At 43.0% G+C, this 17,500-nt stretch overlaps 1 protein-coding gene across 1 annotated transcript in view; it reads left to right on the top strand.

Moving 5' to 3' along the window:
- The window catches only part of LOC122816379 (deleted in malignant brain tumors 1 protein-like), a 183,343-nt gene that overhangs the window by 148,892 nt on the left and 16,951 nt on the right, over positions 1 to 17,500 (top strand). The window lies entirely within an intron of this gene.

Below are 17,500 nucleotides of genomic sequence, written 5' to 3'. Positions count from 1 at the left end.
CCCATGCAGATGAGAGTGTAGCCCATGTTACAACATGTCAGCACACAGATCCCCTGTCCAGCAGGGACACAGGTGGGATCACAGGCCTGTATTTTGTGTTTCCCATGCAGATATACAGGAAGCACATCACTGTGGTATTGAGGCACTTGACTTGCTGTTGACAGGGAGCATATTCCACAGATGGGAGAGTGTGTGGTACACATATCTGTCACACCAACAAGCCGTACTGATATCACATCCAAGGTTGATGCTGCACCTACCAGTTGATGGAGTGGACCGTGAGCTCCAGATGTGCAAATGTGCCATCAAAGTAGGGTCAGGATTGCTTTGCAAGCAAGACAGGGGTCACCTCAGCAGAGTCTGTATGGAATGGGGTGGAGAGGCAGTGCTGTTAGCCTATCTGTGTAGGGTAGATGTTTGGGGTTTGTGGTAAGGCCTTCATGTTTGCAAGACCCTGGTGTGTGGAGTCTACATGGTCTGTGGTGTGTAGGTTTGTGGAGTTCTCATGTGATTTTGCCTCTGAGGTGTCCATTGTTTGGGTTTTGTTTTGTTGTGGACCTCCACTTACATGGGTGTGTGTTATGTATTTGCAGGTGATGTTTACTGACTCCTTACACTGCATGGCACCTATGTTACTGCACAATCTGTTCTGGTGTGCACATTCTCCATTTGTCTCGCCAGCAGTTCCCCTTCCACTTATGTGGATCTCTTTGTCCTTCTGTATTCCAGTCACAGGCTTTGACCACAGTGGCTGCTATGTATTTATAATTATGATGTGGGTGGGGTACATGCTGTTACATCACACACAGGGTTGTGGACTTCAAACCTCTGAGTGTACCTATTTAGCAGGTTGTCCATCATTGCACCACTGCATTTGCTGTCATCCTTAGATGATTTGTGTTGCTATATGTTGTTATGAGGCTACATGTGGGCCTAGCTGTCATACCATCACAGACTGACATCTGGACAGGCCCAAATATGACAGTCAAACAAAGGCCCACACATGGGGACAGGATGTTAATAATGTTCTGCCAAACATAGACAGTTGGGAGACTGGTTTGGTAATTGCTTGTTTGCTCTTATGGGTTTGAAATTTGCTTCCCAACAGCCTGCCATTGCTGTTTTGACATGACCCTTTCTTGTTTTGCAAATAGTTGGCAGGCAACTACAATGTTAGGACAAGCAGAACAGATATACAAGGCATACTTGTGCTCCTTCTGTGACAACCTGTGTCATTCCAGGGGTATAGCTGTTGGCCAGTGACATGTTGTCAGTGTTGACACAGACAGGTTGCAGCCTTTTATACACTGGCTGTACACTGACCTATTGGTACCTGCTGTCCTACTAGGCAAGCTACCTCTTAATTTCTGAGAGCTAGACATCTGGACAAAGCCATAACTAATTGGGGACAGAGGCCTAAATATAAGGACCATTTTTAAGTATTGGCCTTACAAACCTAGAAAGCTGATTCAGTAACAGTTTTGCATTGGGGGACAGAGGCCGAAATATAAGGACCATTTTTAAGTATTGGCCTTACAAACCTAGAAAGCTGATTCAGTAACAGTTTTGCATTAGCATGCATGTTTCTATAGGGTATAAAGTCTGACACTACAATCTGTAATTATTTTCTGACCTTAGTCTTACGTGATTTGCCAGTAAATTGCCAGACAGCCACTATTTCATATTATACAGACCACAATTATGATGCAAACCTCTGGACATTCTGCTATAGGTCTAAACAGTTGAGAGGTGTGGTAGGCACTGGGTAGGTTACTCTAAGCTGTGTACTGTCTATATGTATGGCCCCCTGTCCATGACCTGTATAGCTTTCCTCCATTAACAGATATTGACATCTGCACAATGTGTACAACTCCTATCACAGGTGCAGCTGACATGCAGAGTAGTTGGCACTGCAGTTCTTGGAACATGGCCCTGTCAAAGACAGCACTGTAACTAGGCCACTATGACACAACAGTCGGGAGTAAGTGCTGGCCACACCCTGACAGTATTAACCACACATATACATAGCTCATTAATCCCTGTATATTGTAGACATGCAACAAGTTATCATGTTGATTGGGACAGCCCCGGCAATGTGTACTCTGCTGCTATTTCCATGCAAACATACATGTTACTGCATTTGTATGGGAATATGGGTGTTGGGAGGGCACACCTGTCAACTGTACACATTTGCACAGACTGTGCTGATATTTGCGTTACACTTTGGTTCCATTTAGCATAGTATCATGCCCTGTCTTGGAGACTAGAGGCATATCACTAAAGACCACAGGTCAGATTGTAATGGTATACATTTGAGTTTCAGACTTCTTACCTTTTAGAACCTTACTGCAACTGCAAGACCTGTTGTGCTATCACTGTGTAAGTCTGTAGGGGTGTATTTCATCATTGTCACCATTTGTGGGCCTTTGCCAGACATTTCTTTATGTTTTTCTACTGGGTAGAGGGTAAGGCTGAGGAGTGAGTTTGGGACCCCCCCACTCTGACATCCATGCCTGTGACCTATGAACCCCCACAGTTAGTTACCCCCCCCAACATATACTGCAGTGAGATTTGTCACATTGGATACTACTGCATAATGTGGAGAAGCCAGTATTGGGAAAACATTTAGTGGTGTTCCTCATGGCTGTCATTTGTTTGCTGCTATCCCAGTAGGCCACCCCATTCCCTTGCATGCATGCAGCGATACCATAGATATGCTACCAGAACATACCAATCCATTCAGTTATTGTTAAGAAGACTGACTTGCCATGTGCCTGCGGCAGTTGTGAGGATGGTGCTTGAGGGCTGCGTATGTCAGATGCACACAGTACACTGCCTAATCATGGTAAGGTACAGGTAGTGTGATGTGTGTGACATCCATTTTACTATGTATGTGAGTCAGACACAGGTCAGAGACCCAGCCACTGGGTCCCTACAGTGTCAGTGTGTTTGCTATGCATTGTCTCTTTGCCAAGGCCAGAGCATACTGGGCATGCCTGCATCTGCCTACAGGAGCTGGCTAAAGGGCTTCCTCCTCTGAGTCCCTTGTTGCCTTTGGGGACCTTGGCAATGGTGGGGGGCTGTGTGGCCCTTCCCTGTGCTGTTCCTGCTGCAGTTGTTTCCACAGGATCATATTGTGTTGCATAGCACATACTATGAAAATGTGTGCAAATGTGGCTGGAAAGTACTGCAAGGCTCCACCAGATATGTCAAGGCAGCAGAACCATGACTTGAGCATCCCAAACACTTGCTCTTTAATGATCCTAGCTTGTGTATGTGCCTCATTATGTTGTTTTTGAGTGGGTGCATGTAGATTTCTGATGGGTGTCATCATCCACGGCTCCAGTGCATAGCCAGCATCCCCCACCACATGGCCATATGGGATGCCCCCCTGGCAAATCCCTGATACAGCTGTGAGGAATGCCAGATGTGGGAGTCATGATAGCTTCCAGGGCTGCCAGCAAACTCATTCATGATAATGCCCTGGGCATTGCACATGACCTGCCAGTTGATGGAGTGAAAGCACTTGCGGATTAGGAAGACCCTACCCTGCTCACCAGATGGTGCTTAGATGTGGATGGGCATGCAGTCTATGGCATCCAGTACCTCCTGGTAGTCTGCTACTTAGTGAAAGAGGGGCATATTGCTGGTCATCTCCTCACCCGTGCTGAGGAAGTAAATGTGCTCACTGGCATGTGGTAGCATGGCATCCAGGAACTGGTGAAGTACCCTGGATGCAGATGCCTGTGAGACCGCCATGATGTCCCCAGTAGGTCTTTGGAAAGTACCTGTAGCTAGTATTCTTAAGGCAACACATACCATGGTATCCACTGGGATGGGTTCCCCTCTGTTGGTTCTGGATCTGAGCTGAGGCAGGCACAGTTCGATGAGTTGCTGAAGTATGTCCCTGTCCACCCTGTAGCACTCTACTATCTCCAGATCATGTAGGCCCTGATAAGTTACCCTGGGTCTGAACACTCTTCTCCTCCTCCTCAGCCAATGGTGGTTATTAGCATTATCCTCCTCACCACCCTCAGCCTCTAGCACATACTGATGTATCAAAGCAACAGCAGACCCCAACATTTTGTTGGTTAAAATTCCCCCGAGTGTGGACACCAATGCTGCAGAGTTTGTGGGAAAAAATGGCTGAAAGGTGTTTGCATAGTTTATACTGTTGTGCTGCAGCTGCTGCCTGCATGATTGGCTGACAATGATGCATTCCACCTGCCAGCTATATTATTTGTACTCAATTGCTTTTATTCTGCTATTTCCCATTTTTTTAATTTTCCCCCTTCCGTTTCTGCCCCTTTTAAGCCCCAAGGCATGCTGAGTAAACTCGCTGCCCAAATGTAAACAGTTCTGCTATTTCTGTATTTTTTTTCTTTTTTTAAGACTTGGTGCATGCTGCACAAACCCGTTTGGCTAAAGTAAACACTTTGAAGCAGAAATGTCCCTCCCCTGGATGCAAACACACTCTTCATTTCATGGAATAAGTAAATACAGCATCAGACACACCCTTTTGCTTGGTTGTGCTTAGCTAAGCTCAGATGGAAGCTGTGGAGCACCAATGTGGTTACACCAAACATGACACACCCCCTTTTCATGTCAGCTGCTTCTCCTGCATACACTAATGCCTTATAGCTCCTACACGGTTAGGTGCAGCCAGAAAATGGTCTCCCATTTAGTGATTCAGTAAAATTTGCTCATTTGCATAACACACTGCCTTCGTCCCTTGTTACACCACTATCAGAGCCTTTCCCCTTAGCAACCAGTGTTACCTGTTATTGTTTTTATTCTGCATGCCATACACTATAATGGCAAAATGGAGATTTCACTTAAAATTGTCTTTTCACATTTTTTTTTATTTTTGGCACAATCTCGTTGCATACCGCTGTGTTACACTTAAATGGCCGAAATTGGCCAAAAAATTTTGATTTTTATAACTTTGCAACTCTTTTCCATGCCAATGGTCATATTTTTGGCCATTGGCATGGCCAGTTTTTATAATACATGCTTTACTTTGAGCTGTCATGCCCCCGTTTTCATTTTTGCAAAAATGTACATCGTCGGTAACTGAATGCATTTCTGCATGGACACTGTTCTGGCACGGATGCCTGCCTGCTTACTGAATCATTAATTCATCTCATTTGTATGGGTTTTACAAGTAAATGACGTAATTAGCATTATTCAGTGGTGTCCATGCCAGAATAGTGTTAGTAGGCTCATGCTCACCCCCAGCCTTGTTTACTGGATCGCTCAGCGGCCGTATTCTGTGCAGAAGCTGCCGCATTATTCTGGCACAGAAAAAAAGTTTATTGAATCCTGGGGATGCTGTTTTAGAGGACAAGATCCAACCAAATCATAACATCTCTATTTTTCTTGCTGAAAAGAGCACTGAATAGACATAAATGGTCCCTAATTAGCATTCTAGTAACATTAACAGCATCAGTAAAAAATAATTCTAGTCTAAAGTGGCTAACAGAATACTTTCATTTGTTATCTATCATTGTCATGCATATAGATATTTAAAAAAAATCATTAGTGTTATTAATCAAATGTTTCACATCATTCAAGTAGGGTATGTTCTAAATGTAAAGAGATGGGTTATGTTACCCACACATTACCAAATACAATGTGTCCTCATGTCAAGTCTGCCAGGACATCAATGTCAGACCTGCACATGCATTTTGCCGATAGCATTGCAGAGGCCTGCAAGGACTACCCACAAAGCAGTGGGAAGTGAGGTGTAACCACATCCGTGACACCATCTGCAGCTCTGCCATGGATACCTTTGGTAAAAGAGAGAGTGGCAGAACCTAGACCAGTTTGAAGCAGGTATAACTCAGACTAAACCAGCACTCTCAGTCAAGCAAGCAACACAAGTCAACTAAAAGACAGAGCCTTCAGAGGTGACTCTAGCTGCACTCAGGAAGGCCAGAAATGATGTCCAGTGGATCACTTGAAAATGTCAGTGACTACTAACAAAATGTCTGTCAAAGCATCCAACTTGCTGACTGTGGCAATATCCATATCATGTATGAGGGCATGAAGAAAGACTTCATCTCCAGTACATTCAAGATTACGCCCCTAACATCTGCCTCAGGTCATTATTACAGATTGAGACAAACAGATGGAGAGATGGGCAGAGAATTACCAAGAGCTCTACTCAAAGAAGACCATTGTTGCAGATTCAGCAGTCAAAAATGAAACCCCCTTTCCTATCATGGAAGAGCTTGATGATTCACCCTCTGTAGAGGAACTCAGCAAAGCCATTGAATTCCTTGCCTGTGGTAAAGCTCCAGGAAAGGATGGCATTCCCCCAGGCATCATCAAAGTTGGCAAGACATGTCTTCTCCTTAATCACCTGCATGAGCTCCTGCTACAGTGCTGACAGGAAGGAAGAGTGCCCCAGGATATGCATGATGCCAACATCATCATGCTGTATAAGAACAAAGACTGAAGTGACTGTAACAACTACTGTGGAATATCCCTCTTCAGCATTGTTGGGAAGGCCTGGGCCAGCATAGTACTAAACAGGCTACAATCACTCATGGAACATGTTTACCCTGAGGTGCAGTATAGTTTCAGAGCAGGATCCAGGATCAACATGATTTTCCCACTAAGGAATGTATAAGAAAAGTGCCATGAGCAAAGGAAACCATGGCACATTGCCTTCATTGATCTGACTAAGGCATTTGACTTGATCAGCAGGAAAGGCCTTTTCACCCTTCTACAAAGGATTGACTGTCCCCCTAAACTCATGAGGATGATTACATACTTCCACGAATTCATGCAAGGTGTCATACAATATGAGGACTCCTCTTTGAACCCATTCCCAATCAGGAGCAGAGTGAAGCAAGAGTGTGTAATTGCTCTGACACTCATCAACATTTTTTTTTCTCTCTTCTACTGTTCTGTGCTTTTAATGAGTCCAAAGACAGTGTAAGCCTCCACACAAGAAGCATTGGTAATCTCTGCAATCTTGCATGCCTCTGAGCAAAGACTGAGATGCTGATAGTACTGATCAGAGAGATGCTATTTGCAGATGACACTGCCCTGACTGCTCACACTAAGGAAGCACTACAACCTTTCATAAGCTCCTTCTCTGGCACTTCCAGAGAGTTTAGCCTCACTATCAACCTCAAGAAGACCAACATCATGAGTTAGGATGTTAGTAGCACTCCCTGCATCTTCATCGATGATCAAGTTTTTGAGAGGGTGAAGAACATTACTTACCTGGGCTCCACCATCACCAGCAACATTTCCCTGGACGCCAAGTTGAACACTCAAATCAGTATGGCAGCAGCAGCAATGCCATGCCTAACAGCAAGAGTCTGACACAACTCCAGAATTACCATCAACACTAAGATGAAGGTTTATCAAGTGTGTGTGCTCAGCACACTGCTCTATGGAAGTGAAAAATGGACCCTGTACTGCTGCTAAGAATGCAGGCTCAATGTGTTTCATCTACGCTGCCTCAGAAGGATCCTGGGCATCACCTGGCAGGACTGCATCTCAAACAAGGACATCCTATAGCAGGCAGGGATATCAATCATGTTTCCCTTCTGTTCCAAAGGCACTTGTGCTGGCTGACATGTCAACCATATGCATGATGGTCGAATCCCTAAAGACTTTCTGTATGGTGAGCTTGCCACCGGCTCCAGCCCCACAGACCCATTCTGTGCTTCAAAGATGTCTACAAGCATGACATGAAGGCAGGCAACATCTGTTCAACAGGCTGAGAAGCCATAGCTACAGACCACAACACTTGGAGATTCACCATCAAGACAAGTAGCTAAATGAATAAGAAGAAGAGAGATGAACTATGGGAGGAGAAGCGAGAGTGCAGAGAGCAGAAGACAGCTTTCGCATCTACACAGCCAGGCATCAACTACACCTGTACAAATTGTAACAGAGGCTGCCAGTCAAAAGTTGGAGTTTGCAGTCACAACAGGCACTGCATTTCAACCACCGACTTATTTCGTGTCACAAACTTCATTGTCTCTTGAGATAGAGAAAGGCCATCATCACCAGACACAGAGGGTATAGCTGCTTATGAAAGTTATGGATACCAAACAAAAAGAGGAGTCTAGGAGAAGCAGTAAATCTTCTGTAATACCATGAGCATTATTTTGGGTGATATCAAAAGCAGTAGGTGGCTTTGGATACAAGAAAATATTCCTCATCTGATGGGAAAACAGGTATACAGGGAGATATTCGGAGACAATAGTGCTATTGTGTTACTAGGGTTTTCTCTGTTGTGTCCTAATAGTGCCATGCTCCAAATTGACTCGACAAGAGCAGCATGTGCAACAACTCATTAGTGATTAATTAACTTATCTCTGAATGTAATAAAGCACTGCTAGAAGTAACCATACTATTGTTCACACTAACGGCCTATGCAGTGCTATGGGACAGGTACCCACAAACATGTACCACAACACACACACACACACACACACACACACACACACACACACACACACACACACACACACACACACACACACACACACACACACACACACACACACATGTGCACACTCACAAGCACACCCACATGTTTACACTCATGTGCACACACACTCCCGAGCACACACACACACGCACACATGTGCATGCACACACACATACATGCACACACGTATATATACACACACACACACAGACACACACACACATGCATACGGGCACACACATACGCTCATGCATGCACGCACGTGCGCGCGCGCACACACACACACACGCACACACATACACACACATGCACACACACACACACACACACACACACACACACACACACACACACACACACACACACACTGCCTTGTAGTAGTCAGCTGCTGTGCTAATGACCACTGTCCTGTCATACGCAGCACTAGGTGCAGGCAGTAAAATGACTGTGTATATTTCCATTTCTGTGCTTCCTGATAATGTGTTAGAACTTGCATTTGAATCATTATGCCATGCTATGGTTAATAGCAGCCTGCATTTATAGTGGATTGTTAAGAGACAGCCTTACAAGACTCTCTGCAAATATATAGAGCTGAGTATATTTTTCTGTATTATTCTGTATTATGGAGCTAAATTGTCACTTAGATATCTGTTGTCTTACTGTTCTGCAAATATACAGATATCAGTATATATTTTTTTGGATATAATTTGCACTGTGATTCCTCATATCTATCTCTGTTGAAACTGTCTTCCCCAACCCCTCCCTCATTTTAGTTTCTATAGCTTGTGTGTTAAATCAAGGTTCCCTTAATTTGCTGTTAATAGCAGCCTGCATTTAAAGTGGATTGTTGAGAGACAGCCTTACAAGACTCTCTGCAAATATATAGAGCTGAGTATATTTTTTTGTATTATTCTGTATTATAAAGCTAAATTGTTACGTAGATATCTGTTGTCTTACTGTTTTGCAAATATACAGATATCAGTATATATTTTTTTGGTTATAATTTGCACTGTGATTCCTCATATCTATCTCTGTTGAAACTGTCTTCCCCACCCCCTCCCTCATTTTAGTTTCTATAGCTTGTGTGTTAACTCAAGGTTCCCTTAATTTGCTGTTAATAGCAGCCTGCATTTAAAGTGGATTGTTGAGAGACAGCCTTACAAGACTCTCTGCAAATATATAGAGCTGAGTATATTTTTCTGTATTATTCTGTATTATAAAGCTAAATTGTTACGTAGATATCTGTTGTCTTACTGTTTTGCAAATATACAGATATCAGTATATATTTTTTGGTTATAATTTGCACTGTGATTCCTCATATCTATCTCTGTTGAAACTGTCTTCCCACCCTCTCCCTCATTTTAGTTTCTATAGCTTGTGTGTTAACTCAAGGTTCCCTTAATTTGCTGTTAATAGCAGCCTGCATTTAAAGTGGATTGTTGAGAGACAGCCTTACAAGACTCTCTGCAAATATATAGAGCTGAGTATATTTTTCTATATTATTCTGTATTATAGAGTTAAATTGTTGCTTAGATATCTGTTGTCTTACTGTTCTGCAAATATACAGATATCAGTATATATTTTTTTGGTTATAATTTGTACTGTGATTCCTCATATCTATCTCTGTTGAAACTGTCTTCCCCAACCCCTCCCTGTTCTTGGTTGTAGTTAAAATTTGGTGGCTTTTGCAGTGCCCGCTCCACTGTAGATTTGATCTAGGACACTTCCCCAGTCCCATCTCTTTACCGCATTCTACCTAATAAACCCTTTCTGCACTTGCTTTTAGTACTTTTTAATTTAATTACATTTTTTCAAACTGTGTGTGGACTAATATTGCTACATACTCAAGTGTGCCAGCTTGCACTGCACATGAATTGTTTTTACTACTGTTTTTGCTACTTTTCTGGAAAAAAAAAATTTCTGCTTTTACTGTATTTGTGCTTCTTACTACTTTATTTTGCTTTTGCGTCATCTTAAAAGTACTCAGTTGTATTTATTACTGCTTGGTGTAACTCATTCTAAGCCTTTAGTTTAAGCACTTGGGCTTCAGACCAGTTGTTTTACATTAAGAAGGTTTGTGGTCTGCACTGTAGTGGCAGAACAGGTAGCTTGCATCCTTCTAAGTTGGGAACTGCTGACTGAGGGCTCAGTGTCTGTTATTCTAAAAGTGTATTAATTCTGGTTTAAGCACTTGGGCTTCAGGCCAGTTATTTTACATTAAAAGGGTTTGTGGTCTGCACTCTTGTGGGAGGAGAGGCTGGACTCTGCCCTTCTGAGCTGGGAATTTCTGGTTAAAGGCTTATACTGCCTGCATATTTGAACTGCTTCTTACTGAAATTGGTACACCTTGTTTGCTGTAGAATAGACTAGATCCAGGCCTGCCGAATCTAGCTTTGTTTGTATAACTTGAGCACTAATCCAGGCATTCTTTAAAGTATTCAATTGTATTTACTACTGCTTGGTAGTAACTTGATTAAAGTGTAGCTATCATTGTAAGTCTTTTGGATTAAGCACTTGGACTTCAGACCAGTTGTTTTACATTAGGAAGGTTTGTGGCCTGCACTGTGGTGGCAGGACAGGTAGCTTACATCCTTCTAAGTTGGGAACTGCTGATTGAGGGTTCAGTGTCCGTTATTCTAAAAGTGTATTAGTTCTGGTTTAAGCACTTGGGCTTCAGGCCAGTTATTTTACATTAAGAAGGTTTGTGGTCTGCACTCTTGTGGGAGGAGAGGCTGGACTCTGCCCTTCTGAGCTGGGAATTTCTGGTTAAAGGCTTATAGTGCCTGCATATTTCAACTGTTTCTTACTGAAATTGGTACACCTTGTTTGCTGTAGCATAGACTAGATCCAGGCCTGCTGAATCTAGCTTTGTTTGCATGCTTGTTGTTTGTTTGCTTGTTATTTCCCTGAAATGCTAATACCATCTAAAACGCGGCTTTTCAGTGCTTCTGTGGATCCCTAGTGATATCTGCATTGCTTACTGTACTTATTTCCTTGTTTCACTTAAAAGAAAGTTACTGTTTGTTGTTTTTGCATTTAAGTTACCTGTAACACATTGCATTTAAGGTACCTGGCACTTGCTCACTAAAGCAATTATATAAGTCAGCACTAAAAATTAAAAGCACTACCCCCTTACAAACTCCCCTTGAGTACCTTGTTCCCCATTGGCCCTTTTTTTTCAATTATAAAGGAATTCCCAATACTATTCTAGCATGTCCAAAGGTCAGTTGTCAATCTCCTCTGTGGTCCAGCTGGTGAATCTGGGAATCTTGAGGCAATGTTACAACTGTTTCATGTACACAGACAACCCTCTCCTCCTCCCAACAAATTCCAACACATGTGAGAGATGCAACCATATAGCCAAACTGGAGGCTAAGCTCTCTCAACTCAGTACTGGCATAACCAGTCAAGAGGAGAAGGAAACCACACTCACTACAATTCCAGTCTCACATAGACCTACCACGACAGCAAACCAGACACATAAACACACAAAAACATACTCGGAGGTTCTAAATAAAAATCTGCCTAAGCAGCAGAGACCTCCAAAGCAGACACCCAAGCAACCGCTACTCCAAAACAAAACACGTGCAACACATAGCTCACAAAGCCAGTGTGCTGAACAGTCACAGCCCTTAAGGCTAAACAACACACCTGATATACTTGTAATAGGTGACTCTATCGTCAGGCACACTGACGTCCCGCTCACCAGGCTGAACAAGGAGAAGGTCACGGTGAGCTGCATGTTGGGCGCTAGGATCTGCCACATAACACAAGCACTCAGGTCACTCCAAGGCAAGTACAAATATGACTCAGTCATTGTCCATGCTGATGTAAATGACCTGAGACGTACCTCCCTGGACTACATGAAAAGAGACATAGAGGAGCTCTCTGAGCATGTGGCCCAGGCTGGTATGACCCTGACCTTGAGTAGCATCTTACCCTCACCAAGAATGATGCCACAATATGAAGACAAGATGATCAATTTGAACAATTGGCTTAAGTATTGGTGTCATTCAAAGGGGATCCAATGCCTGTCAGCCTGGGATGACTTGCAAAACAAGCCACGATGCTTCGCTAGGGACGGCTTGCATCTGTCACCCCTGGGCTTTCGGATATTGGCAAAGTCTCTTGCTACCCCCATAGTGCCTTTTGTAGGCAAGGCTCAAAAGGCACCTCCATAGGTATCACAAGGGATAAGAAACTAAGAGTAATGCTACTCAATGCCAGAAGTCTAAACCTCAAGATGCATGCACTCGAAACTCTCCTTAGCATGGAGAACATCGATATCTGAGCAGTAACAGAAACCTGGTTCAAGGCTCCTGAGAGCACCCCAGCACTACCAGGTTATAGTTCATACCATGCTTTTCAGCCCCAAAACTTGGACCGAACCACAAAAGGAGGGGGAGTATCAATATTCGTCAAAGATACCCACACCTCCAGGTTGGTGGCACAGCACGAAGCATCAGAGACTATCCATGTGCAACTAACAGTGGGTAAAACTGCCTTCCAGTTTATAGCCTGCTACAGACCACCTTCCCAAACCCAGGAACCCCACTCGGCCTTCCTGAGAACACTGGAAAATATGAAGGTCTCTCCAAACACCATTACATTGGGCGACTTCAACTACCCAAACATAGACTGGGAGCATTACTCTAGCTCCAACACCCTAGCCCAAAGGTTCCTAGAATTTATAAACTCAAATGCTATGGAACAACTTGTTACCACTCCCACAAGAGGGGAAAACATACTAGACCTGATCATCACCAACATGGGGACTCTATGCTCCAGACCAGAAGTGTATCCCTCACTGGTAAGATCAGACCATAAACTAATCTCACTGGATATTCACACCCCGACCCCAGCCCCTGCCCAGAAAACCACAGTGAAAAACTTCTCTAAAGCAAATTTCACACTCCTCAAAACCGAGGTGGAATCCTTCAAAGCCCCCGGGCCTGTGGAAAATACGGCCCAGACCGCAGAATCCTTTATAAATGCATTCTATGAACACCTTCCGGAATGCATGGATCATGCAATCCCAAATAAAACCAAGACCCAATCCTCCAAAGGCAGACGTGCTGTCTGTGGACCCCAGCCATAAACAAACTATACAATAGAAGGAGGAAGCTACTAAATGAAAGAGCAAAATCCCAAAAAGGGAAGGCATCTCTGATCAGTATTAGCAAAAAACTATGGGCACTCATAAAATCGTCTAAGGCCAGCTTCGAGAGAAAAATTGCACAGGACACTAAGGGTAATCACAAGGCTTTCTTTAGTTATGTTAGGAACCTGGGTGGGAATTCCCAGATATGCTCAGAATTAGTCCAAAATGACAAAAAATACACCGAACCCACAGACATTGCCAACATCCTAGCTGACAGGTTCAGTGCAAACTTCTCCCCACCAAAAGGGCAAATATCTATCCCAGCAGAGTGCTGCCCCCCTGACATCTCAGATGCTCAGGTAAGAGCTGCCCTCTCCAAAGCAAAAAACACAGCATGAATGGGACCAGACGGTGTCCCGGGCTGCGTTCTACATGAACTCCAAGAAGAGCTAAACCCAAACATAAAACTACTGTTCAATCTCAGCCTTACTACAGGATATGTACCCAAAGAGTGGCATACAGCAACAGTGGTCCCTCTCCACAAAGGTGGTGGCTCAACGGATCATGGAAACTATCACCCCATAAGCCTGACTAGCTTGGTCTGCAAAGCTATGGAAAGGATCATCATGGACCTCATAAATAAAGATATTAGGGACCTACAGACACTGGATCCTACCCAGTTTGGCTTTGTTAAGGACAGATCTTGCCTCTTAAACCTGGATGATTTCTTTGAAACAGTCACCAAGGCCATTGACGAGGGGAAGGTGGTCCACACAGCCTACCTGGACCTCGCAAAAGCCTTCGATGTAATACCCTACTCGGGAATTATAGATAAGCTCACCAGCTTAAATATAAACACCTATGTCACTAGATGGGTTGCAAACTGGCTCAAGGACAGAACCCACATGGTTAGAATTGCTGGAGCCATGTCAGACTCCAAACCAGTTACAAGTGGCATCCCACAAGGCTCAGTCCTGGGACGTCTCTTGTTCGGTATATATTTCTCAGAGGTACAGACCAACACGGAAGGACTGTGGCTGACCAAGTTCGCAGATGACTGCAAACTGGGCGCCATAATCTACTCTCCAGCCAACACAAGCATCCTCCAAAAGGGCCTCATAGAAACAGACAACTGGTGCCAGAGCCATGGCCTCAAGCTAAATGCCAAAAAGTGTATAGTCATCCCCTTTGGCAAAAACAAAGTGCTCACAAATTAACACATAGGTGGTAATCCATTAAGTACAGAAGAAGTAATTAGGGACCTGGGGACCCAAGTTGATAGCACTCTCTCATTTGACAACCACGTGGCCAAAGTGGTTAGAAAAACATTTTATATAGCCCACCTAATCATGAAGGGATCCACATCTAGATCAGGGGAGGTCATCATGCCTCTTTACTCATCCGTCATCAGGCCCATAATTGAGTACAATGCCCCTTTTGGGATGTACCTTACCAGATACGTGCAGCAACTGGAAAGACCCCAAAAGTACCTCACCAAGAGGATCAAAGGGCTCAAACAGATGCCATATGCTGCCCGGTTAAAGAAACTCCAGCTCTACTCAGTGGCATACCGCCTGTTCAGGGGTGATCTGTGCCTGACGTATAAAGCCATGTCCAACCCGGAATTAATGGACATGCTGCACCTCAGAAAATCCAAATCCCATCGAGCTACACGCTCGAGAGACTTGAACCTCAGCACTGAAATAAATAGGACATGCTGGATGGACAGATTTATAACCCAGAGGCTCCCTTCACTCTGGAATAAAATCCCAGTCCAGGTTAGGCAGAGTCCCTCATTGACTCTCTTCAAGAGGAATCTTGATGAATGGATGGGAGATCGTAGGTTTAACCTGGGTATCACTTCTGTGTCACTGTTAGACAGAGGCACAGTATACTAACCTCGAAAATGGGCATAGCAAAATTAAATTAAAATGGGTGGCGAAAGCCAAACACATTCTGGCTAGGCTTATAAATGCCCTAAGGCAGATAGCCTAGTATGAACCTATGAAACTATGAACCTATCATCAGGGGAAACACTCATGGGTAATTTGCATTAGCCATACCTCCTAGACTGACAGAATTATGTGTGCCAATGTTCAGTAGACTTCTATACCACTTTTTATCTGTGACTGCATATTGGTTTAGTGCTTTGGTGTTTTCTGAATTGGAAACCTGTAATGCACTTAACAAACTTACCAGAAACACATTTACACAACAGTCTATAGATTGCTAAATATCTCCCATTATATGTTCTGCTGGATCCCACAATTAACATTATCTGCATGGAAACATTTAAATGTGTTGAGTGACTCCTATCTACAAATAAACGTGCTTCTGTTTACAAGAGATTTGCCAATGATGTCGGCCTCATTTAGATTGGAGGAATTAACAGTCTAGAAGCTTTGTCAACTATTTGTATAATACTAATCAGTTTTTGTGTATTAAATATGTGATTATTTGACTCAATAATTTTTAGATGTGATTTGTAACTATTGCACTAGGAAGAATATCAATATCAGTGCATAGAAAAGATGCACGTCTGAATTAGGCCGACTCCGTCAGAGCATTACTGTGTTGCAATGAACATCTTTGCTAAATATTTTTCATACTTCTGATATACTTACATTTTGTTTAGGATTCTTGGAAAGTTATCCATGAATGAAAGGATGGGAATGTTGTACTTGATACAGAGATAGAAAAATATTGCTGGATTGTATTGTTATTGGCTGATGACTAGCCAGGTTTGAATCCAATGGCAATTGTGAAATAAATATTGATGATAAAGCAGTTATGTATAAAATGATCTATTTGCATATTCATCATTGATTTATATAGTTTTATATCATATTATACAGTATATGAGATCACCATCAAAGGATAATTAGCATTCATTTGCTATAGTTTGCTGTGACTTGATATCTGATTCGTGTTTTGTTATTATTAATTTCTAGTTGTACATCTGATGACTTGTATTTATGCAAAAAGTTAAGCATTTAAACCTTATTTTGTTAGATTTTGTGTATAGAGTTACCTGTGCCTCTGAATTCCCTGCTTGAATTTGTATAGAGATGTAAAATTATAGGAAAGCTTAGAAACTGGGAAACAAATTCTGTTGAGCTGCTCAACAGATGAAGTTTAAACTATGTAACAGTAGTATACGGGTTGAGTATTTTGTTAAATTAGCTAGAATGTTGATCATCATAACAATTTTTAAGCCAATATAGAAGCACTGTCTGCTTAAGTGACTTGCTCAGAGTGATACTGTTGACAAAAGAGGCTGAGAGTGTCAGTTCCTCGACTACAAGATGAAGTTCATTAACAACTCATACATTTAATTTATATATTGGCATGTAAGTCCAAGGAAGTCATTGTTCCACTGTATTCGGCATTCATCAGACCTATCATTGAGTACAATGCCCCTTTTGGTATTTACCTAACCAGGCATATCCAACAACAGGAACGTTCACAGAGGTTCCTCACTAAAAGAAAACGGCATAAGTACAATGACCTATGCCGACTGGATCAAGCCCCTATTCCTGTATTCTGTCTCCTACAGACTTTTGAGGGGAGATCTATGCCTGACATACAGGGCATTGTCAGACCCCATTCTAATGGACCTCCTGCATATCCACAAAATAAACAGCACCAGAATTACCCATTCTAAAGACATAAACCTTGCCTGTAATATAAATAGGACCTGCTGGAGAGATAGGTATATATCCCAGAGATTACCCCATCTATGGAACAGGCTCCGCATACATGTGAAGCAGAGCTCCTCCCTAAACCAATTCAAGTGCAACTTGGACAATTGCATGGGAAACCGGAAATTCATCCCTGGTTTGGCACCTATGTCTCTAATGGATGCAGGTAATCTGTAAATGGCTCATCTTCCAAGCTTGTGCTTACACTTATCAAGGGTATTATAACTTGTCAGAGATTTG

The sequence above is a fragment of the Protopterus annectens genome, chromosome 1.part1, assembly GCF_019279795.1.
Source record: "Protopterus annectens isolate FY-2018-M chromosome 1.part1, PAN1.0, whole genome shotgun sequence".
NCBI classification, from domain to species: Eukaryota; Metazoa; Chordata; order Ceratodontiformes; family Protopteridae; genus Protopterus; species Protopterus annectens.
Note: the sequence above shows the minus strand (reverse complement) of the source record. Positions and strands in the feature narration are given on the sequence as shown.